The sequence below is a fragment of the Linepithema humile genome, chromosome 2 (assembly GCF_040581485.1).
Source record: "Linepithema humile isolate Giens D197 chromosome 2, Lhum_UNIL_v1.0, whole genome shotgun sequence".
In the NCBI taxonomy this organism is placed as follows: Eukaryota; Metazoa; Arthropoda; class Insecta; order Hymenoptera; family Formicidae; genus Linepithema; species Linepithema humile.
The window spans coordinates 29,462,357-29,488,711 of NC_090129.1; the positions used below are offsets into that span (position 1 = coordinate 29,462,357).

The 26,355-nt window shown below is 39.0% G+C and overlaps 1 long non-coding RNA gene across 1 annotated transcript; it reads left to right on the forward strand.

The window, feature by feature from the left end:
- Positions 1-33: 33 nt before the first annotated feature.
- Positions 34-26,099, forward strand: LOC105675971 (uncharacterized). Its single transcript, XR_001101325.2, has 7 exons — positions 34-121; positions 897-1,051; positions 2,378-2,562; positions 10,741-11,063; positions 12,110-12,267; positions 13,347-13,478; positions 22,902-26,099. It is a non-coding gene; the product is annotated as an uncharacterized lncRNA (long non-coding RNA).
- The last annotated feature ends 256 nt before the right edge of the window (positions 26,100-26,355 follow it).

Consider the following 26,355-nt stretch of genomic DNA (forward strand, 5'->3'; position numbering starts at 1 on the left):
ACGCACCGCTAGTTAAAGATGAAGCGTCGAGCAGGCGAGCCAAACCAACCTTTCTCTTTTTGGCGGGCTTAATTGTTGAGTCATGGTTTGTCGTTGGGCTCCAAAAATTTAATTCACTTAGGTGGGTATATGTACAGGTGGGTATACTGCAAATTGCAATATCAGAAGGCATATTGATAACGAATCGAATAATCGTAGCAAATGACATGAATCAATTGTCTTTATTTGTACATGAGCAATCACTTTTCGATCACTCTTCCGAGAAACTATACGCGGATGAAAATGCAATCATAACCGCAAACTTTTCGAAATGCATTTCACCCGATATATATTTATTATTACGTATTATTATTATGTATTAACGATTTTGAAGCAAAAACACTAAATAAATGAAATATTTCTTATTGCAATAAAAATTATTAAAGAATAAAAAGCTATTTGTGACTAAATTGCATATTTCCGCCATGGTAAAAATATAGCATTTCTTGAATGAAAAAGCTTAGTCATTCTATTATCTTGTTGATTGTTTTGTAGATAATATTTCGTGGAAATAATAGCTGTATATGTGAAATCTGTGCTAAACAGGAACAATTTTCCGGTGTACAGGTAATCTGTTATAGAATGAATTAGAATTATATAGAATTGCACATTCACGCGAGTAAAAAATATCTTTTGAATAAAAATGTTTAGTCATTCAATTATTTTTTTTATCGTTTCACGGGTAATGTTTCGCGACAATAATAGTTGTATATATGAAATCTGTGTTAAGCAAAAACGATTTTGCGGTGTAAAATGCAGGCAAATTCATATTTAGAATAAATTGGAATTGTTCAAAATTGAATCTGCATGCTTTTTTCATATTACGACAAAACGGTTCATTTAAATTTGTTTTTTAGCTAAAAATCGCCGGCTCTATCCTGAGGTAATACTGTTGATTCTTAATTCACCACCAGAAGCAATGTACCGATAACTTTTCGATGTAATCACTTCATGGAAAATCCTGTTTTCTCTTCTGCTGTCGTCTAAAATTGGAAATAAGAATTTATTAATGGTAAGTTGGGATTTATTAAAATCGAGCAATTTTAAGAATAATTTTAATAGATATAACCCAAAAACTGAAACTATATTTTACTGACACTATTTATTTAATGATAAATAAACAAACAAAGCGATAAATATATAAAATTTAATTATCAGCTTATACATTTATTGCGTTTGTACATTTATTATTTTTTAAATAATTAATTTATTAATAATTGGTATAAAATATTAATTAGAAAAAGCAATAATAGTTACGGAATTTTATACATAGCAACTACAGATGATAAAAATATTTATACAATATAATATCTTAAATATAGTAACATGGATATTTACAATTCTACTAATATAAATGAATTCATTCAAGATCTGAGGAAGGCCTGATGACAGGTTGAAACGTCTGTTTTAATGTAAATGTAATAATGGTTAAAAACTAATATACGATAACCTTTGCACGAATGTTGGCTCTTTACGCTCCTTTCGAATATTATTGATTTTAACAATCACCACACACACAGAGCCTGATACATCTATAATTTTTAAAATCATTTAATGTTTGTATCGATTTTAAAATGAGAGGATAAAAGAACTGAAACACGGTTTTTTGAAATCTAATGTAAAAGACTACTTCTTGTGCGCGGAATGATTGATAGTTGTGACTAGTGTACATAACTTAGTATTTGCGGACGATATATCATTCGTTCGCGGTACAGAATACTTCGCGGATAATCTCTGCAAACGAGTAACTCGAGACTGATATCCGTCATACGTCAAAGAAACGGCGCGTAGCCGGGTAAAAAACTCGCAGTATCTTGATATATGATAATGGATATAATCCTTCGATATCTTATATTCTTTATGAGTGTTATTCGTTTATGAGCGCTTTTGGACGCTGTTCAATTCCCGTTTCGCTTTTCTCTCGCATCCGCAGCGGCAACCGAGCCCCTGCTCGTTGATGTGCCCTTTCTATTGGCTCGGTTTTACTACTTTCCCATTTTTCATTAGCACAATCAAACCGGCCGTACGCGGAGAAACAATGGCTTCTTGCCGGTCTTCGGCATGGGCGTTCCTCCGCGGAGAAAAAAGCGTATAGATTATCGACCGATATAGAGAGAGGGGCTTGGCCGCTGTGTTTGCCGTCTCGTTTGCTTTTCTCGGACGTGAAACGGGAAAGAAAGAGAGAGGGAGAGAGAAAACGATTTTTAACTGATCTCTTTCTCTTTCTCTTTCTGAAATCGCAACGAGCGCGAATCGCTTCTGTTGACTACGAATCCGTAATTGTTTCCTGCTCGGAGGAGGCCAGGTGGAATGACTAACGACCAATTTCCTTCGGCAGGCGAGTCATTCCCCGGTATGATCGATCCGATTATCGCTCGGCGTGCTCGTCCTCGCAATTTCGAGCGGCGTACATCACCGTTCCCTCGGGTCTTCGCAAATCGTTCGTCGCAGTTCGATGATGATTCCCATACGGCCTGGGAAAAATGTCTGCGAATATCACAGGATTTTACAGAGCTTCAAGTGGTGAGTCGAAATTACTTTGATCGAATGTAGTAGTTTAATTGTTACGTGATTTAATTTGTCGAGTGACATTGTGTGTGTATTGCATAAGGCTCTTTGACTGTGCAAAGCTGCTCTTGGAAAATTAAATAAGAACTATATTTTATATTATTCATATATTTTTTGAAAATGTATTTTGCTTTTATGAAAAATAATACCTTTAATACAATTATTGCATTTAATCTATTATCTTGTTGATTGTTTTGTAGGTAATATTTCGTGGAAATAATAGCTGTATATGTGAAATCTGTGTTAAACAGGAACAATTTTCCGGTGTATAGGTAATCTGTTATAGAATGAATAAGAATTATGTAGAATTGAACATTCACGCGAGAAAAAAATATCTTTTGAATAAAAATGTTTAGTCATTCAATGATTTTTTTGATCGTTTCACGGGTAATGTTTCGCGACAATAATAGTTATATATATGAAATCTGTGTTAAGCAAAAATGATTTTGCGGTATAAAATGCAGGCAAATTCATATTTAGAATAATATTCCTTTTAAGCGAGTAATTGAGAAATTAAATTAAATTATATGTGACAAATACTCAACTTATATTGTATTATAAAAGATTAACAAGAGCAGATTTGTGCAATAATAAAAAAGTTTCTGAAGAAAGAAATAATTTATTCAATATACTGTCAAGGAAAATAAATTGACAAGCAATAGAAAAATCTTGTATAAATATTATATACATTATAAACTATATAAAAATCTTGTATTGAATATTAAAGAATTACATTTCGCTGCCTTTTATTGCAGCGCTCGGTCTCGTTGCGAAAAAAAAAATTCACTCGCACACAAGCAATGAATTGATATTATGCTAAAATACATTTGTCTATATAGATGTTAACGCGTTACCACGAAAATGTCCAACGGCGGCGTTTCCTAACGACGTATCTAGAGTAACGGGGAAGGCAATCCGGGCGGCTTTAATTATCTCGCGGCCTCCTAACGTGCAATTAATTCCGAATGCGGTTTAGTTTAGCGAACGAAGAGCAAACAATGTATTACCCTCTAGGCCGTCTAAACGTAGATGGTTACCGCGAAATCGAGGCTGGAGGGGACGGTTAGGAGGCATTGGGGATGGGTTAGGCTACTTTACGCAAATAGCATGGATCCTGCAGATAGCGCATACTTCCCGTAACGCTACTGCTATACGCACTCCCCCCGTTCACTCGTCTTCCCAACACTTCTCGCGCCCTTCACGTTCTCCACCCTATCGCTCTCTATCGCAGCCGCGAACGCGAGGTTAATGCTCTGTGAATTTGTGATTGCCTTTAATGCAAACCTGTGATTTCAGCGGAAGCACATCTCTAAAGAGCACAGTTCGATATTGCGACTTCCCGTTAGCACGATTAGCGATTCGCATATCATTTCTGCATATGCGAAAAGTTCATTATTCATCTCGGCTCCACTTCGCGACGTAACTGGAATTTGATGAGAATTAAAGAAAAAGACGTCTCGGTTTTTCCGGGAAAAACTTACCAACAAGAAAATCGTGGTATTGCGCCAAGTTTCGTAATGACGTGTGCATTTCAAGCGCGGAGTATCGAATATTTATGGTAAGTTTGGCCGCGATTATCGAAGTTCATACTTGCGGTAGCAAAATCGGAGATTTCTCTGCGAGATTTTATATACAAAGTGAAAATTCGATTCGTTACTTGTGAGAGTGAGTTTTTTTTTCGAAATGAGGCCGAGCGCTCGAAGGTAGTTGCAGTGGAAGGGAATCAAATGTAATTAACCCTGTCAGTGTATTACAAATCAATAACGTACGTGTATATTGGATGCATGCTATTATGTATCACCCGCGAGCAATATATATGTGTATATATATATACATATATATAATATGTTGACAATCAAAATTAAAAGGGATGCATATTCCAATTAATATTTAAACATGTATTGAAAGTATTAAAATATCTTTTGCCACAATATTAACAGGAATTTCACATGTGCACTGATAATGAAGAAAAAAATTTTTATGCAAAGTTTGTCTGTAAATAGTGAATGTGTTGATAGATGAAGAATTTTGGAGGCTTTATTAAAATATGAAGTTTTCTCTCTTTAATGATTCTAAAATGAATTAGTACAAAATTGAGAGATTTGACTTTAATAACAAATTATTTCTCGGTGAATTTTGCTTACGTACGTAGAAATCATTATTGGAGTGTTCAGGTATCAATAAAGCAGATCTTTTTCAACTTTTGTATACTCGATGATTGTCTTCGTACTATTGCAGTCCATATCGTGCTTTGACAAATGAAAAGCACATGCATATTCAGCACAAATAGAGCGCGAGTTTCATAGACTGTTGAAAATTTATAGAATAAAAAAAAATTCAATAAATCAGGTGAAAGAAAGCAAAAATACGCAGCATAAATCAGCAGATGTGAGGTAGTAGCTAGACCCAAAATTGCAGAACTGCAAAAGTAGACGGGCAAAACGTAGTACAGACCCGAAAAGAGGACAGACAGGGAATACGTCCACTAAACTCACCGGAGAGAGAGACAAAAAGAGTGAAGGGAGACGGGGAGAAGAGTAGTTCGCACGAAGCGAATGACTGTGATTCGTCCAATTATCGGTTGGCACCAAAAGTGCTGGGTCTGGCTCGCCTGCCAAATGGGAAATAGCCGGCGAACTGCAGAGGCAAGCTATAGCCGTAGCTATGGACCTACGGACTCTGTGCGCGGACTGTATGGATCTTCCTCTCCATCCCTTTTCCTCCCTTCGATTCCTCACAGCATGATACGGACTTGTACGGCGCGGAAGCTGCCGGACGATGTAAGCGGCAATCGCCGAAAGATAATTTCGTCCTGTAGAATTCCACGATTTTCTGTCGGGATGACTTGGTGAGAGCTCACGTGGCTCGTTACGCGCTAACGGAACCTCGAAGGAATTGTAAAAATCCAGTCGAATTTAGGACATCGGGCTATCGGTTTCTCAAATTGCGTTTGAATATTCGTGTAACGCGGCGGAATGGCGGTTACTAAAAAATCGGGAAGCCGTATCGATAATCGATATATAAAGTTAATCAATTCTGGCCGATTCGATATTGCTTCTACTACTCGGGGCAGCATGAATAGGTGATGACAGATTCAGTGGCTCGGTCATGTCATTCGTAAGAAAATCAGTCGGATGGACTGTAACGATGTCAAAATAGGACGGTTAATATTTCATGTGAATGGGCACTATCCAAGCAAAAATTGAATGCTGATCTGACATTTTCGTCGAGTGAGGAAGGTAATCGGAGTTTTAATTTCGGACTTAATTATTCATAAATTAAAACCGCATACACCGACGTTTTCCACCTATTTGAAATACATAATTCGCGAAAGCGGCGCTTTAAATTTTAAATATTGTCAAGCTAAAACCGGCCGTTTTACCATTTTAATTCTGTATTCATAACATAACGTCATATAACGTGTGTCATATCGACCTCGCGTTAATATTCAGCATGTGTCGTAGAAAATACTGTCAGAGCAGCCAGAGCGGTCATCGATATAGTATATTTGCAAAATCGCGAAGCGCCGGATTTTACCGGTCAGTCGTTTCCTTCTTTCGTTGCGCGTTCACGCTCAGCTTAACGCGTCCCGAGACTGGTAAATGACGTCATTAACGAGGGCTAAAGTGCTGACGCGTCGAGACTAACCCCAACCTTTGACCCACAATTTACCCCTCCCCCCCGGCCAGTTTCTCTCCACCCTTCGAGATCGATGCGTCGATTTCCGATGCCCCGTACCGCCGTCGTAAAGTTGGATAGAACCTTGCCGAGCATTCTACGCGGCGAACGGGTCAAAGGGACCTCGATCGCATAATATATCTCCATCCCCGGGATAAGTACGCGTTTTATCAACCTCACGTATCTCGCTCTCTTCATATCCTATACAAAAACAGTTAATATATCGCGAATGGCGGAGCCCGCCGTTGTGCCTGACATTAACGCGCCGGATATATCGCGGGGGAGGATGGAAAAAAAATTGCATCGAGCGGAAAGTATTTACGAGCTTATGCTAATATTGAGATATCTGGCGTAGCAATATCGGGGATATATATTCCGGGCGTATATCACGCGTCGCTCTTCTTTATGCTAATCCATCAATTTAACCTGATAGATATATCGCAGTTTCATTTTTGGAACATTGCGGATTATTATGATTCGCTCGTCGTATATCACGCGACATTTTTTCATATCGATTCGTGACCTATTTCGAGCCGCACGGTTTTGAATATCTTCGGATATTCACTGTTACATTCAGAATTTCAGAGGCGGAACTACGGATTGCGACAGATTTGAAAAAACAAAAAAATTCGACACACTGATTTACAATGCAGTTGCGTTTTCCGTAACAAGGGTGTTGCAAGTAAGACTCTTTGGAAGTAAGTCTCTTCGTATGTGTGTGTGTATATAATTACGTATTCCGTTACACACGTGCGCGCAACAAGATGAGTTCGTTAGAATTTCATACGCTTCGAAAGATTTCCCGGGATTATGCGCGAATTCGATATTCGCGCGGCGGAGATGTGCTGGTGCGCCCGCCGGATCTCGGCGGTGCGAGGCGAGCCGAAAGCGCGCGCGGAGGGAAATTACGCTCTGAATTATAAATACCGACAGGGCGGATTAAGGGAAACGGATTACATGGTCGCTACGTAGTCGCGATTTCTTACTTTGCGCGATCTTTCATTTTATTGCCGCATGGCTAAACGAATTCTGATTCGTCGCGATGAATGGCCGGCGCGTATTCCGGCAAACGTAGATTTAAGTTTCTACATTTTTGCGCTCGTATATATGTGTGGCTCGTAATAGGTCTTTAAACGCAATGTACAATGGTTTCTCATTTTCAAAAGATCGCTGCGAAAGTCTTTTTCCATAATGCGAGAGAGAGATAGTGAGGAGAGGGGAAGAAGAGAGAGAGAGAGAGAGAAAGAGGAAGAGAGATTCTGTATAATTTAACGGGCCCGATATGATCCGCGCGCAGCGTGAAACGTTCGCCGGTTCTGTACAGATACTGGGAATGGTAATTGGTGAGGTAGGTATGCAGATACGCGCCACATGTATTCTGGATGCGACGGGACGCGGGAGGGGGGCGGGAACGGGAGAGCCGCACTAATATACTCACACGTGTTAGCGATCGTGTCCCCAGGATTTGATTGTCCGTGTTGCCTGGAGAATTATCGAGCCCGCCGGATTCCACCGCGGCATTTGCAAGCGGAAGTACGCGCGCTACGATTCAGAAACATTGCCGCGTTGTCGGGCCAGCAGGATATGCCATGTGTGATTGCTTCCCAGTTGCCAAGTTACATACGCGTTAACTATAAAAGGAGTTTAAACACAGCTGGCATGACGGGTATATTTCGCTATGTGCCGTATACTGCCATTACGCGTACTGCTATAATCGATACATAGAAAGACGTTTGATATTGCTCGATATTGTGTGGATAGTAAAATACTTTACGATAACTTTGAATTATAATATTCGAATTAATGTGTTTAATCTTATGATGATTTGTGAATTCAAACTGCCGTATCACGTTTAATTCGTTCATTACACAACTTTGGAGTATTAACTAATAATTTATTTTAATTTTTATTTTACATTTTAGATAGCATTCAATGATCAGATTATATTGTGATAAAAATTCTAAATTGTTCAGGCAGAAGTTTTATGCAAAATATATTTTCATAAATTTTCATGAATTACAATATTTTTTATATGAAATCTGAAATAACCTTTTGATTTGTTATAATATCTTGTAATAAATATTTAAATCATTTTTTTCATCGCAATGCTATAAAAACCAAAATAAAATTAAGCCTGTATCTAAATTACGCATAATTTATTGTGTTGTACTGCATCATGATAAGTTACAAATCATATTCAAATCATGTTCAAATTTGGCAAAATAAATTCAATCGTCTAAACGTTGGGAGGTAAAGTGACCATTTGCAAAATTCATACTTTCGCAAGTAACGTAAATTTGGTAGCTGTTTTCTTAGCTGGTCAGACAAGTACTTTGAGTAAAACGTCGTCGATCATAGCGGCGCCGTCTCTGACATTAAAGTCCGCTGCCCACATTGAGAATCGTAATTCGGTTTTACGAATGGCGCCGGTAATCGCCACGCAGCATGGTTTGCCAGTAAAAATACTTTTAAGGAAATGAAATTGATATAAAAAACGGATTGTAATGCAGGCACCATAAAACATCCTTCTATCCTTGCCTGCGTGCGATGTAGCGCGCACCTCTTGGGGTTGCTGGGTGGGATATCGCTTGTTGCCGTGCTGGACGTATTCACGATATCACTCTCATAAATGTACATGCATGGAACTTTGTACCCGCGAGCAGATTGCGATCTAATACGAAACTTTTCTCGTTAATCTTAAAGAGTAAGTTAATTTTCCGCTTATAAAGCCTTTGTGTGTATTTTGTTCATGAGAACACATTGATATTTAATGATATTTATATATTCAAACGTATTTTACAAAAGAAACATATCGCGTTTCTCTCTGTTTTGGAATGAGTTATTTGAATATTTTTAAGATAAAATGGAGACAGACAAATCTATATGTAATAATTAAGCTTTTTTAAAATGAGAGAGAGAGAGACTTAGATCTATTTTAGATTAATTACAGAATTGCAATTTTGAAGATTTTCTTTATGTTTATACATTTTTTCTAGAAATATCCAATGCATTCTATTCATTTATATATCTATTATTTAAGAAATTATATGCAATAATAATAATTATTTTTATGCATAATAAGCCATACTGTGTTTTGTAAAAATTTGCAAAGATTAAAGAGAATAAAACGGTTAAAGGATCACGTAAATAAAGTGGATCGATAGGTGTAAAGGAGGTGATTAAAAATTCCCAAAACTGTCTTTACATTATTTGCTCTTATCATATCGCTTAGGAAAAATATACGCATGTGTGGCTCTTCATCGCATCGTCACGGCACGTGGCCGCTGGTCGTGTTCGAGAGTATGTGAACATCGGTCACGTATTTATGAGCTTTCTCTACGCCGTCTGACTTTAAATTAAGTCTCGTACCTCGAGACGGTCCGGGTTAATTCTATGATGCATGAATACTTCAGCAGTGCGTCTTTTATTGGGCAGGCTGACGGAGGTTTAATCTATCTTGTAGTCTTTTTTACCAGAACAATGACTGGCTAGAATAACGAAAAAAGAAATGACGAAGAGTTCAACTGATATTTGAATGAGGACATAAGGATTATTTTTACGAAACTCGCAATGCATTTTACACGAATGTAATTAATATCTTTCTAGCTATTTTAATTCATCCAGACAATCTTTAATAAAAGATTGACAAAAAAACTACAAACTGTTTCCTGTTTAAGTAATAATATTATACATTCATGATGATTTTATGAAGATATTCATTTTTGGGTTCTTAAATTTTGAAACTTTAAGTGAAATCTAATAGCCATGTATATATGTATATATATAACTAGTATAATATTCATAATGTCACGAATATACATGCCAAGAACGAACAGATTTTAATTAATATAATGACTAGTTTAACTTTATCGCTTGATTGTATCTATCACGCAAATAAATTTTCACGACGATTTATTGAACGCCGCATGCGTTTAATTACAACAATAGTGACATAGATACCGTCATGTTGATATATTCGCAATGTAGGAAGATATATTTCGGCTTCCGAAATCATTGAATGTACATTCAGCAATATCCTTGCCGGTGCAATTCTACGCGAAGGGAATAAGCTATCGACGCTAGCGACCATGTAATTATTTCGACCGAATACTTGGAATAATTAATGTAATTTCTACTGCGTTACCGCGAACGGTACTTAATGCAATTATAATTATCAATTAATCATTACCCTACTAATGCTCGATCAATAACTACGACGGCGCATCGCATCCCCCACGTGGTTGCGTTCACGCAAAATTAATCTCCGAAGAGTGCTATCGTTGCAATCGGCGTGATATTACATGCATTCTGCTATAAAGCGTCAGCAGTACGTTATAAATCACTGGTTAATGAAAACTTGTGTTAAATACTCCCGCGGTCATATCGATTATTAATTGTTGAGCAAATGCGACGGCCCGTGTACGTTCAAATCGACTGACGACTTTAACATTTTAGGTGCATCTATGAATACATGGCTATGTGCATCGATTACTATGGAATCACACGGATTTCCTTTCGCGAGAGCGGGCGGAATTATCATGGCCTTCAAGAACATGGAATCGAGTGAGTTCGCCGGTGCGGGGGAGGCAATGGCCCGAGGAGAGCGCGCGATCCACGAGGGTAACGGCATCGAATTCTGCGAATGATGTATTGGAAGTAACTGCGGCCAATAAAAATCAAGCGCTTTCTCTGGCCCGCGTGATTTGTGGCCGATAAATCAAAAGGGACCGCACTTCTTACACGCGCCGCTTAAGCGGAAACGTGTGGAATCGTATTCGGTACGTTTGCATTCTTATTCTTAACCCACCGTTACTCGCACGGTATTTTTTCAACGTAATTATTCGCACAGAGTATACATATTTACAAGTTTATCTTGGTTTCGTGTCATTATGTCGCGGAGAATTTCTTGCGTCTGGTTTTTTCGAAGACATTCTCGCACCGAGCGGCGAAACATTCTTCCTTTCCATCGTTTTTACATTTTTATTAGTTACATATCAGTAGCGCAGATTTCAGATCGAATTGTGCTTGCTCTGCGCTTTTTATGTTTTTCACTTGTTGAAAATGAATTTTGCATACAAATGAGAGCCGTGAATATCAAATTGAATGTGATAGACGATTTTTTCAGACGATTTTACAGACTATATTATTATTTGATAGACGATTATATTAATTAATGGTCACATTAAAACGTTTTTCAAAGCTTTTACAAGCAATATTGAAATATTTTCTAAAACATTGCATGTAGGAAAAATTTTCCAAGTTATAATTTTACGTAATATGAATAAATAAATTAATTAGTAAAGCCTAATTAGTAAATTTTATGAAATAAATAAATTAGTGAATTATTTATGTCATTTTTTTATATAAATTAAGAAAGATCATTTTAATTTGAATATAGATGAGAGTGTCGAATTAATATAAGTAAATTTATTTGAGTAAATTTAATAAATTTTAAATACTAATGTATTTTATATCTCACGCATATTATTTATTAATTCGAACATGATGCGTAATATGTCCGTGATGTGCGGTCAGTATTAACCCAGCAAACACAAAGTAACAGTAACATAACATTAATGTTACAATTTCTCACTCAACAACATAATTGTTACGTACAAGGCATGTTATATTGCAGTTACATTGTTAAGTGGGAAATTATAATATTGACGTTATGTTACTGTTAGCTTGTGTTTACTGGGAATAGTCAATAGTCAATCTGTCATAGTAGCCTATATAATAATCCAAAAGATGTACACGTATAATAGACAATAATTAATTGATTGATTTGGCAATAATTTTTAACGCATTTTTCGAATTTGAACAGGCTCATGTGATCACGCGATTTCTATTGATCATGTGACTCTGACGTCACAAAACCTATCGTGCGCAAGATCACTTCACGAGATGGCGATAGAGTGATCACACGCGAGCGAGCGGCGTTCTACGTTTCACATATATATTTTCTCGTCCAAAGTGAATTTGGTAAGCAACAAATATCGAGAATATTAAACTCAACGATAGATAATTTTTGTAAATGTTGTTTTCAGCGCGAACAATTATCAACCTTTCGATGTATGTAAAATCATTCGCACCGGTCGAATTGTGTGGGGTATTACTTGCCGAAACGTAAGCGGGATGCGAAGTTGTTTTTGTCTTTCAAACTTTCTACACGTATCTCGGGAATACAGATGTCGAATTAGATTATAAGCTATTATCATCGTGAAAATTTAATTAATACGTAGTCTAACCAAATCAATCAAACCAATCAGTTTTTGGAGAGTCATAAAGCAAACGCCTTATGTTCAACTTCGTCATTATTCGTGAAATCTTTGGGCGTCGCTGTGAAGTTGCTCCTTTAATTCGTTTAAACGATTTAAGAACATACCCGATTGCGCGCTCGTGACGTCACGCCATCTTGTGCGCATAGATCATTTCACAGTATAAGTACGAGCGGAGCGATCGGTGCGAGTGTTGTTCTGCGTTTTATAAGAATATCTTCTCATTTAAAGTGAATTTGGTAAGCAATAAATGCCAGAAAAGTTAAATTCAACGATGAGCAATTGTCATGAAGTATTTCTTAGCGCGTATTGGTAAGCAACAAATATCGAGAATATTAAACTCAACGACGGGTAATTGTTGTTAAGGAATTTTTAATGTGTACAATTATCAGTCTTTCGATATACGTAAAATCATTCGCACCGGTCGGATCGTGTGAGGCATTGCTTGTCGAAAAATAATTATTAGTAATTTGATATACGTAAAGTCAGTTGCATCTATCAGGATAGGTTAAGTCGAATATTACTTTCAGAGTCATAAAGCATCAGTATGAAATTGTCTGTCTTTTGATTCTTTTTGGTTTGGATCTTCGGGATAATATTGAGGATGCCGATTCGAAATGCGCGATTATCGTAGTGTGTTAATTATTTTATTAATTGTGCTATTCTATTGAACATTATTACGATGTCGAATTTTGCAACAGATAGAATTGTTTCGCGCTTGTAATAATAGAGATTATGGAATAGTTTTTTGAAAATATTATTGTTTATTTTATTAATTTACAGGAAATTCATCATTGCTGCTTTTCAACGCGATTAGAAGCTACGAGCGATTGTTGTTTTGAGGAGCAATTTCTTGGAAATAGGCTGTGTGGTTGGAGCTATGTGTTGTTGTCGTTGGAGCTACATATGTGTAAGGTTTGAAATTACTGAATGTAATAATCCGACCAGTTTTATAAAGTTATGATGACGCTTTTCTTCGCATTTTAGAATTTTAATCATTTAGTTTGCAATTGTATAGTTTGCATTTTTTGTCTCTCAATAATACTCATATATTTTTGCAATAATTATATATTGGTCAAAAATTATAGATTTTTGGATTATTGCAAATCGTATATTATGGATCAGATTTTTGCAAAAAGTATTTTTTATATGTTTGAGCATATTTTATATGTTATTTTATACATTATTTTTATTCTGAAACTGAAATTATGGAATTAAGGAATTATAAAATCTTTAATTTTTTTGCAAATTGTCAAATTAATTCTTTAATTTGAGTGCAAAATATATATAAATCGTGCGTGAAATTTATTATTTGCAATATTTGGAGATTGTGTATACTTTTTGTTTAGATGTTCTTTTTATCTTGTTTTATTTCAAACTTTTATTAGAAAATTGATGCTAGGAGGGGTATAAAATTGGAATATCCATTATTTTGAGAAAGTGTGGACTGATAGTTCTCTTGTTACATTATACTATATTATTGTATTATCACAAACTAAATAATTTATTCCGATGAGCGCGAATCTATTTACAAATTTTCTTTTTATTGTGTTAGAATTCTCTAAAGCACTTAGATCAAATTACATAAGAAAAGCAGAATGTATAATATTAGCATCGATATGATGCTGATTAAATTACTTAATACAATTATGCATTTGTCATATTTGGAGATTAGAAAGTTATCGAAATTTGATACCGATGTTCGAATCGTGAGAATAAATCGTGTTAGCAGAATATATGAAAAGTCCAAGGATCATATTCGCGAGTTCTGTAATCGAGATGTCTTGTTGCATTGCAACGACGTCATCGCACGGGTCCGTCTGGCAGCGTGGTGCGATGAATCATTTGATTACCGGAAAACTTATGATTTCTACTCTCAGCGGAAGGCAATTTACAAGATTGGTGGCCCGGCGCTATAATGCGATAGCGTCGCTACCGCTTCGGGGAAAGCAGCGGCCGGCACAGGCGGACGGAGAGAGCGAGGTGGTGAGAAAGAGTGCGAGAGAAAGTGCGGCATAGGGACGCGATGAAGGGAATGAGAACGGACGGGTTGGAACGAGGGGGAGAGGGGATGCTTCCCGCTCGCTGTTTGTGTTTTTAATTTTCCCAGGCCGTTTTGTATGCAGATATCTAGCGTAATTTATCCAGGGCGGGGGGAAGAGGAAACCCATGACGGAGGAGTGTACGTGTGGCGAGTAGCCAGCCTCGGCCATGTACCGTCCGCCTGTGTCGACGAGGTTTTCGCCGCTACCATTGCAGTTGAAAACTTGATGGAATCTTCCACCGCCGCGTTGTCGCGATACAGGCGCAAAGCGTTTTCGGCAACGTCGGGTCCAAATGATCGATGCGGAAAATTTGTAGCGCGAGTAACAGGTAATTCCGCGCTGCTGTTCGAGACTTTAAAAATCGGTGTATTTTCATCACTTTCGCGACGATCACAAAAATCACAGTAATCGCATTTGATGAAGAGAGAAAATATTTCTTATCGAAAATTGAATTAGTCTTTTCTCTGTCAAAATACAATTGGATTTCTATCGCGTTTGCAAGTTTTATGGACTTTTCAAACATTATTTTACTTTGTAGGATAGTTTTTATGCGGTGAAAGAATATAGTTTTACTGCCATTGATTTTCTTTTTAATCTTTGTTTGAAAAGCAACGTTAAATTTTTCAAACTAATATTTAATTCAAACATGTCGCTTGTGTTTGTGTATATTATTGGAATCTTTTAAAATATTTTTTATATCGTATCATTGGGGATTATTTTGGTTTACTGAAAGAAAGATTGAAGAAAATGAGATGGCGGGTCTATTTATGTCGCGTAAATGAGCAGTGGAAAAATAGCGCAGAAAATAAATCAATGGAAGTCAGAATTTGATGAATTGGTAAACGATTGGCTACTTAAAAGCAGCACCGAGATGAGCTATTTTTCTTGTTAAATCGATGCTCATTATTTTTTTCGTTATTATATCTTTTTCTTAACTTGGTTAAATTTAGCGTTCTTCCCTGATAAGTCTTTTCTGGTAATAATCACATTTTCTTTTGGCAATCGATAAGCGTATTAAGATCCTAATTCAAAGCATCAACAAGTCAGTTTAATTTGCAACACTGGCGAAGTGGCGAAGACGGTTCGTCGATAAAGCTTTCATAAGTTGCTGCATGAAGAAACGTTTGGCGCACAGTTTCGGTCACAAATCACGGTGGCGCGGGCGAACGGGCGAACGGGCGAACGGAATCGATATCCGGTATACAATTTTGCTGCGCGATACTGTAATTCCCTCGAAGCGAGGCTGCGATCGTATTTGCAAAGGGGCGAGCTCCTTAATACCCACCTACAAGCAGGACCGGCTCGCTCTCTCGAACGAGGACGACGGCTCGGAATGGTTTTTCTCGAGATTGGCAAAGACGCCGGCGTGGCACGTAGGAACACACCGTCGCCGGCCGAAGACGCGTTCCAAGAGCAAGAACTTAATTATCTGCGAAACAATAGCTGGCGAATTATGATTATTGCCCTCCGGGACGACCTTGCGAGTGAGCGAGCCAACAACGGGGATGGAGCGTTCTATCCGTGGTGATAAAAGTTGCGAGCACGTAAATAGAGGAGGGATTCAGTCTCGTTTTCTCGAGGTCTTTTCGTGAGTGGAATCGCGAACCGATGAGCCTCTTCTCGTCGGTCTTTCCGTCCTGCTGCCGGCCTTTTATTCCTGTAGACAAATTGCAAAAGTGTACGTCTTTTTTAAGCTTAATCTATACGTATATTTATTTATAAGTTTGACCTAAATTTGCTCTCTTCAAAATATCTAATATAAGTAGGTATTTCGAAATTATTAATAAGCTTTTCCTTCGCAGATTTTGACGTGTCTATTAGCTCTTTGCGTTATAGATACAGGTTTTCTAAATATTAATTTTCTATTGATTGGTATACTAATTACTTATCAATAAACAAAAATAATTAATGTGAAAATATCGATGCACATGAAATGAAAAACATGAGATGATCAATGAAATGAAGATCGAGCCTAATGGCCTATATTCTTGAAATTTTTACGGTAAAAAATTATTGTTTTGAGAAGAGAGACATATTGAGACGTTCGCGATGTTCCTTAAATATTGATGTCGCACTATAATTCGGGGTGAACATCGCGACAGCTTTAATGTGAAGAAACGCGCAGTAAACAATTCGTATCGCGTGATCGCACCGTCGAGCCCTGTTTACCGATCGTGAAAACGGCCTCGTCGCGATAATAGCGAGAACGATAATCGATATCGCGTTAGGATCTACCAGCCAGAGCCCGTCGGATTCGGAATCGAAGCGGCCGTATATATCGGTGCACGGCGCGCAACGTTATCTTAATCGGATGCCGCGGTAACTTTTAACGAGTTCGCCTTACAGCGGGATAAGAAGCGACGCGAGACTTGTTTACGAAACCGCGCGGCGTCAGATCCGCCGTCGATGCAAATGAAACCCTGCGAAATTGGTTCCGAAGAGATTTATCCGTTTAAGCGGCGTCGTCGCTCGTGCGTGAGGCATCGCCCGACGGGGATCGACTCGGGGCACCACCGCGCGGTCTTGAGTCTCGCGACCGTGACGCTGCTCGGGAAATATGATAATGCCCATGGCGACGACAAGACGGATGGTCCATCGCGATTCCCGCGCACTCGTCCCGCTGATTGGTCGTTGGCTCGCGCGGTTGAAGCGAATCTTCCGACGGATTCGCGGTTTTTCGCGGGCGTATCAGCGGCCCGGCTCGTATTTCATCCCGAGCTGCCTGCCTCTGTTTTTCTCTCTGTTGACTGCGGCGCTCTCTCACCGAGCGTCGAGCGTCGAGGAGCGATAATTCTCGGGAGAACTCGGAACTCGCGGAAGAAGCCCCTCGTCGAGAAAGGCGAATTGATGAACGGAGGCGATCGACGGACTCTCGAATTCGCTGCGTTTGCGCAAATAGGATTATTTTTGTTTGCGGCGAGCGGTAGTAGTCCGGTAGCGCCCGTGATCGATGGAATCTCGTGGGATCTCTGCGGAACGCCGCCGAGTTTTTAAACGTCGCATCATGAACGAACGTCAAGTCGCGCGAAATATATTGTTACACACATCAACAAAACTTTTGCGCCACATTATTATCTTATGTTCCTGCGCAGCGGGGTGGGCGGGCATCATCAATTTTCTCCGTTAGACAACTTGTCTGACAAGTTGCTGAAGCAAACATCTCATCGTTTAGGTTCATCATTCTTCCGTCGTTTAGTAGGATTGCCATTTTTCGTTTCCGACAAGAAACGAGCTAAGTGTGATTAGTAGCGCATTAATATCGTTATGAGCATGGAACACGGTCGCATAAACGTGACACATATATTTTTCTATTTGAAAACGCCAAGTCTTAAAATATCTGACATGTTTCATAAATTGCTGTCCCTGTTTCAGCGAATGTTGCACAATCATGTTACATTTTCTACGAGTTTCTTTCAACGATTGCATGTTTCTCCGCACTTAACAGGAATTCAAGTCGTGCTAAGCTTTTATTGATGTGTACATGTCGTATTATTAAAAATTTATGCGATTGTCCAGTAGTTTGAACGAAAGCCACCGAGGTTGGCTATCGTTGGCTAATTGGCTTCGGCGGTCTTTAGTCCAGAGAGACGAACGATAATCGATAAACCGGGGGCTAAGCTACGGTTAAGCTATCGATGTCGTGAACTCTAAATCAGTCTTATTTCACGGTACTCGCACGACCCGGAAGTTCCGAGGCTGCAGTATATACGAAGAGCAACGCGGTCTGTGGAGGTGTAGCCTCTCGTGTAGCTTCCAAAGTTTCGTACACCACGGGAGCCTGCGAATCGCTGACCTGACAGCGTCGCCGCGGGATTTCAATTAATCCCCTGTCCCTTCCTCCTCGCAGAAAGCAATCGTGCTATCCCTTTGCCCTCATTGATCCATCCTTAACCTCCCATTCATTCGTCCCGTCCGTTCCGCCCACATTCGCGAGGTTACAACTCGGTTATCCGAATCGCCCGCGCGGTCTTAATTTACGCCTTTGAGTCGTCACCGGCCGGCGTTTAATTGAGAAAATCCAAAGCGTTTCACAAACGCAACGTAATTATCGTACGCGATCCGACCAACGCGCGGTGCAATAACACTGTTTCTCCGTAAACCGTTTCAAATGGATTTGCCGACCAAGTGCCGCGGCCCGCAAAGGCTTGCAAATGCTCGTCACCGTTGCTCTTACCGGATCAGATAGTTCGAGCAAATGGATTATATACGGGATTCTTTTTTTTTATACTAGTCGTTTGACGGCGGCAACGGCGTTTACCGCGCGCGATGCGCGCTCGGCGCGTTGCAACTGTGTGTACCATTTCACGTTTTACGCTTCACGTCACGAATTCTTTCTCTCTCTCTCTCTCTCTCGCCTTTTCTCGTGAAAATACGTCTTCATTTATACGGCCGTAACTTTTTAATGGCCACTCGGCGAGTGGTCGCGCGTTATTCGACGCGCCGGCTGTAACGGGCTGCACAGACGCTGCATCGCTGCGCCGGGATGCCGCGAATGCGCATCTATGTAACATACCGAATGCGAGATATTACTGGCGAATCGAGGCTAATGGGTGACCCGGCCGAGAATACTTCGAGAGGGATTACAAGCCGATGACATAATGCACCATTCGATCGAATCGATTACGTTCTTCGTCGATAATGGATATCGTGCAAAACGAATGTCTTTCCCTCACGTGTTTACGTTTACACGATGTATCAACGGTCGCATATTTTCTCTGATGCATATTTTAAAAAGAGTACTGTTTGTTTAATATCAAGTATTGAATTATATGATTTAAATAGAATTTGTTCTTGTTTAATATCTACTAGATTTTAGTGGAGTTAGCCGAATTTGTAGCTTAATAATAAGAGAAATTTTATATTTATCGTCTACTCATACTCTTATTCTAGTCCTTCATAAACTCTTATTCAGAAAAATACAAGAAGATTTAGCAAGCTAGACTTTTTTAAAAGTAGAAACGTACTTTTATGCAGCTGTTGTAAATTTAGCACGACGGTTAGCCCGTATATCGTACTTTTTTACAAGAGCAATCGCGAACTTTTTCAACATTAATGAATATAATATACCGTGAAAAGTCGAGTATTGCGCTGCGGCAAAAGCGATATGCAGGCTCATAAAGACTAGAAATAATTAACACGCCGAGGGAGAGAGATCGAGCGCCGCAAATTGAAATTTGCGTGTGACTGAATTCGCGCGCGCACATCCAGACCGGATTTTTCATCAATTCGCGACACGTATGTATATCCAACGGCCATTCTGCGATCGATGCCTATTAATACTCCACGGTGATTCGACGTCCGTTTGCTAGAACGACGTCGAGCATGTTTGGCATCGATTATTGATTTTATCATGCGGCGGTAATGACAAGCGCCGGACAGGCGCGACGCCTTGTTGCGAATGGCCCTGGTGCGCAAACGACCGCGAATGTTCGACGATCCGCGTATAACGGGCACATAATGCGCGCACCCATTCGTCGCACTCGTCGCATCCATCTTCGATCGGTCCAGATTTAGAGGAGCGTGCGTCGCAGTTCCCTGATAGTTCGGCGTCGTTCGCGCGATATAAATGACAATCGTGCCTGGGCGTCAAATTATGGTCGTTTTGCACGTCGAACGACGCGAATACGCGCGATAAAACAATATCGCGCGCTCCACCTACCTATTTAAAAGCGACACAAACTGCGGAAGTTAATTAATCGCTCGACAAGGAATTTCCCGACCGACGACGATCTTTGCGCGTGGATCATGGAGGAACTGACGAATATCGCGAGGAGGAAGGAGCGAGAAAGAGAGATAGGCGGGAATAAATAACACGATCGGGACGGGGAGGAGCACGTCATTATATTCATTAGAGCTCGTCCAAGCAGATAAAAGTTACCGGATATAATGGTGCTCCGCGTTATTAATGATCCCCGGTAATCTCTCCGCCTCTTTCCTATCCTACTCTCCTCCCTCGGTCTCGTGGGTACCCTACGCCCACGACCGAACTTCCTCCCGTACATTCGCAGCCCCGAATTTGTTTGAAACCCCATCCTGCGCCGGCATTAAGGTCTGCGCGATTCATTCGGGCTATTATCCTTAACTACATTCCAGCGGCCACACGAGCCACCGTTTCCCGGGATTGTTTCAACCCTGATATTTCCCAGATATCTCTTCACACCGAGCAGAAGAAAAAAACGAAATTTATTTCTACATTTGTTGTACGAAGTATGAATTTCTATCGCGCCCCAACTCTTCATATAAATATCTTCAGGAAAAGAGAGCAAAAAATATCTTGGTGTTTCAGCACGTTTTAATTTCAATATTCATCTATATTTTGCGGTAATTTGCAGTAACGTAATATTTAAATTTATAATGTTATTAAAGTATCTTATTAATATCGAGAGAAAAAGTAAAAATATCTTATGAATTTAATTTTTATTTCATGAATTTAATCTTATTTCTGTAAAATATTTCCTCTTCATGTTTATGTAAGTATTTTCCAGAAATAATATTGCAAGTATTTTTAGATAATTATAATTATATTACAGATTAAACATATATATGCTTCTCAGCGCGTATTAATTGCTTTAAAGAAGAGAATTTATAAGAGAATAATCGCGTCTGTTTTTTCCCTTGAATTTATTATTCATCGTTTTATTAATGCGATGGTAGTACCGATAATTTGTTTATTCTTGTATCGTTCGGAGAACAGCAGAACGAACCGTTAAAAGAAAATGTAAGGCGTGATAGGATAACGCAATGTTAATTAAGAAACATAGCAACGAGTCGCGTATTCTTGATCGTCCTCATTCCGCATCTGCCTCACGTTTCGTATTGCTCCTAGAGAGTTCTGAATATCTTCGTTATTCAGACACTTTACCTTCGCCTCATCCGGCGGCAGCAGTCGAAGACGAATGATTTTCGTCCTTATTTCGGGACCGATTGCGCTGCCGCGTGCGCATCATTAGCATAATCACGCATCTTTGTGAAGTTTGCGAAAATCTCCCAGATAACGGTCGACAGCTGTAGATAAATGCTTCTTCCGGAGATCTCTGGAACCGTTCATTCGTCCATTCGAACGGCCTATATACCAGCGAGCGGCGCCATTGTAGCGACGAATGGGCGTCGTAAAGAGTTTAACAACGCCGCGTAAAGAACAGAAAGTTTCCCTTAAGAACCTTACGGAATCGTTAACGGCGCGTATTTTAGAGCAGTTGTAAAGACGAAGAGGTCATGGGTGACCTGCAGAATTGAATCAATCTTTATTGAAGTCAGAAACTTCAAAAGCATATTTATAGTTTGTTATGTTTGTTTTTAATATTGAGGCATTGATTTTTCAATTGATCTGTAATAAATAATTTTTGAAATAGATATTGAAATGATACAGAATATATGTATAATACAATAGATACAAAACGTGTATAAAGTGCTTGAAGTAGGAATCGAAGCGATTACGGGTAGGAATTAATTAATTGCGGCAATGATAATTATTTCTTTACAATGCTTGAATTAATATGTATATCTTGCATCGAGTTTTAAATTTTTTACTCTTTTAAAAGTAATTTGTTTGAAATGAATTTCTTTTTTTTTTGAATTGATGAAATAATACACGAATTTGCCGGATAGACTGATTCAAATAATAAAGTCGCAATATATAAACCATTTATCAATAATCAATTTGAGATTTAAGAAATAGATTTAATTTATTATTTTAGTTAATAATATTATTAAGTTATAGCTATAGTTTTGTTTGGAACGTTGTTATAATACAAATGTATTTTTATTTTACAGATCAACTTTTTTGTGTTTCGTTGACGAATCGTATTGTTTTTGCGTGATTTTGATACCGGGAGTGCAGTGATAATCTCACGTGAGTCCGAAACGTTAAATTTTAGCAAATCTATAGATAAACGCATTTCTGTCGAATGTAACGACGAACTTTGGGACACGATTAAACTCCCTTCGAGGGGGAGCTTATTTCTCGATTTTCGACTTGGCTTGGGGAAGGAAAATATTGCATATAAAATATTATGTAATGTAGCGCATATAAAATATTTAAAATACTTTAAATATTTAGTAAAATATTTATAATAGTAAATTAATATTCACCACTCTTAGAAATTTTTTACATATTATTATTTCAACTAATTAAACTTTGTTTTGTATTCAAAAAATATATTTTTGAAAATTTTAATTCTTTGTTTAAACCTGTGCATAAATAAACAAATATAAAGTTTAATGTGCGCAGTAATTATTTTATAAATATTAATTATTTCAAACACTAATCTGCATTTATTTTTTTATTTTACAGATCAACTTTGTGCGCGTAATCGGTGCTACAAAATATATTCGTTCCGTCGTATAACAAAATGCGCGTCGGGAGTGCCGTTAATGCCGAGAGTTATAGCGAATCTATAGATGAACGCATTTTTGCTGCATGACAAATATTAGGACACGATTTTTTTTTACTTTGGGCTTGGCTTGGAGGAGGGAAAGAACGGTTTCAATCATAAAATCTCGACTACGGCAAAGGCATCTTCGGTGTCAGACATAAAAGTCAGACCTGACGAAACTAGTCGTGTGAGCTAGTAATAGTTAGTCAATGGCAACCGATTGCTTTTCAGATGCCTTGTATCTAGTCGGTTGATTGAATGACTAATCGCACCTCATCTTCTTCAAGCTTACCTTTGCCCTCTGTTTTGAGAGACTCGTGCCCCAATTGGTAAATGTGGTCGTCTGAAACGCGGACGGAATTCGCGCGTAACGTCACAGCTTGGACAATTCGGTTCGATTCGCCTGTGACGTCGGGAGTGCCGTTTAAAGTGAACCGCGCGATATTCGTATTCGGATACGCACGCGAGCAATGCGTGCGTCGCGAACGCGTGTGAGTGCTTCGAAGGATCGCTGAGAGGAGGAGGAGGAGGAGAAGCCTAGGAGGTATCGGGCGATGGAGGAGCTACGCTGCGGTAAGTAAATTATGCACAAAAAATGTGGATTCTTTTAACAGTGGTGGTGGGTAGCTGAATATGAGTAAAGCTGTCTTTAGATAACTCCGAGACTAGGCACCCACCGGTAGTCGTGGGCAGACACATTCGTATTATTTAACTGGGCGATAAACTCACCCACGAGACCTGTAAACCCCTAACTCCCTCTCGATGGTCCAACCTGTATTTTCGCCAGCATTAAACTGCCTGATTTGTCGACTAGAGCACAGACTTCCGCAGTTTCGCTCCTGTTATCCTCTGAGTCTATCGAGATCCGAGAAAATGGTCTACTTATATATATAAAATGATGTATGAGCAAGTCTTTCAACAGTTTAAAACAAATTCTTTTTTAAAGTTTTAAACATTTAAAAGATGAGAAATTTTTATTTTTGAAATTTATCAATTGTAATAATATAATATAAAATAGTAATATAGTAATATATTATAGTAATATTAAACTTTAAATATCTCGATTTAATAGTGATAAAATACATATATTACCGAACTTTGTCGCTTTTTCAATGTTACGAGTGATTAATCGGCTAATTCATCGCGCACGAGGCATACATTATAATGTTTTACGAGGCATCCAGGATGAGCGTATTCCGTTCATTAGCAGCAGGGCGTCGAATGGTCACTATTGAATGAACCGCACGTGTTTATTTCGATTTAATTGGACCAACGGAGAGATTCGCGGACTTTTCCCGATGCAGTATTCCCAAGCGCAGTCGTTATTTTCGCGCTTGTATCTTTCTTTTTTAATAACAAAACATACATATGATTGCCCATGAAAAAAATGTGCGCGTAGGTTCTCGGAGTTGAACGCGCTGAAAGCGTTTCTGAGCGACGAGCGTAGGTCGATGGTTACTGGACGTTGTAGCGAATTACGAGCCGGCATTTTATCAATTTACGAGAAAAATCCGATTTGCGTCACGCGTGACGCGATGCTGAGCGTCGGTTGAGAGAAAGAGAGAATAAACGGCGGAGTACGCGGCTAACGAGTGCTCGATTGTAAATAACTGCTGCAGATTGCCGGCCATTGCCAGAATACTGGTCGATCGATGCGGCGTATCTTTCGCGAAAGTTATACACGCACAAATTTGATTGCAAAATGTGCCATATGTGCGTCGAACTAATGCACTTTTTAACCAACAATCCGAGAATCCGAGAAATTCTTTACTTTTAATTATCTAAAATTATCAGATAATTTGATTTTATGTTTTTTTCTTCGGTTTATATTATTTTAATAAAATAACAGACGACAAATAATACGTCATATCGATAAAATTATAATTTGAGCGTCTTTATTACGAACCCTTAGCAAACTATCGAACCATTGTGACGTTTACTCACCTGTGTAATTAATAACTACTGTTCAATAGTCGCTGCTCTCCATTGTGTGCCGTAATACACAACATATAGGAAGCGTAAGGTATCGTAAATTGAGCAATGTTATTGCGAAGTATAATAATTAATTACCACAGTAAATATTGATCGAGCGTTATTATCATAATCATACCTGATTTTAGTTTAGTATGATGGTAACCTTTTTATTATGTATACATATATGCCAGTTGAATTGAGATATTAATACTTCAGATTATAATTTTTAATCAAGAGAGATGATATTGTGAGTTAAATTATTTCTTACAAATCGCATCACATGCGGTTCCGAGAGTCAGGCAGGTTTCGAACGACAGGTTCGATTGATCTTAAAATCCGAACTCGCGGGAGGAACGTAAATATCGTTGCGACGAACGGCCCACGAGATGTTTCATAGTCGCATGATGTACGAGACGCCCGTTAGGTGGACGCATACACGCAGGATTCCGGGCGATATACGTCGGTTCATTACAGGAGCGGTGCGCGCGACGCTAATGTGACATCAATTATGCACCAATAACATAACAATACATAACACGTCGCATTGCTTGCATAACAATGCACTGTGACCTCCCCCCTTTTCTCCGCTGTTCCCCGGTCCTGTTGCCCTACGATTGGTACCCGCATATCCTTCTATTGTGCATCGTGTACGGCCGATTGCCGCGCGTAATACGCCGTGTAATTCTGTCGTCGTGATATTACATTAACGTCAGGTCGCGGCGGCGTATTTTCGACTACGACGGTCCGATTCCATCGTTGGATTATACACGCGCCCGATTGCAAGGTCGTGCATTATTCCACATTAAATGCACCGCTTTTGCACGACTGTCCGATATGGCAGTTTGTCGCTATGTTATACTCGCGACGGCGAGCAAAAATGAAGCGTGCACGTTAATACAAAGTAACTTATCTTCCTGCCATATAAATCGAAGAGAAAGAGAGAGAGAGAGAGAATAAACAGAGGCATTTATTTATATCGGTATCACTCGTGCGTGAATCAAAGCGCGAAACTCGCTGCGTCAGCTTTTTCGAAAATAATTATTTCCAAGTGACTTTTAGAAATGAAAAAAGCAAACACCGCGGCAGATTGAAAGCCATCGTCGAAATGCAATTTTCGATCGCGCGGCGATCACGCCGCGACAAGTGGCCCCGAGATAGTGATCAATAGGAAATTGTTTTTCCGTGTTTGTCATATCGGCCGATCAATGTGCGGATGATTAAATTAAAACGGTTAATCTGATAACGACAATAAAGTGGTGGGTATCGGCGCGTAGTATGCACGATTGCGCGATTTTACGTCATTAATACCATATTTGTTGCCGTTGCGACTAGCGTGCTCGCTAAAGAAGATATCGTGATTATTCAGCTCCTCCGATGCTGTCGTGTGCAATGAATTTT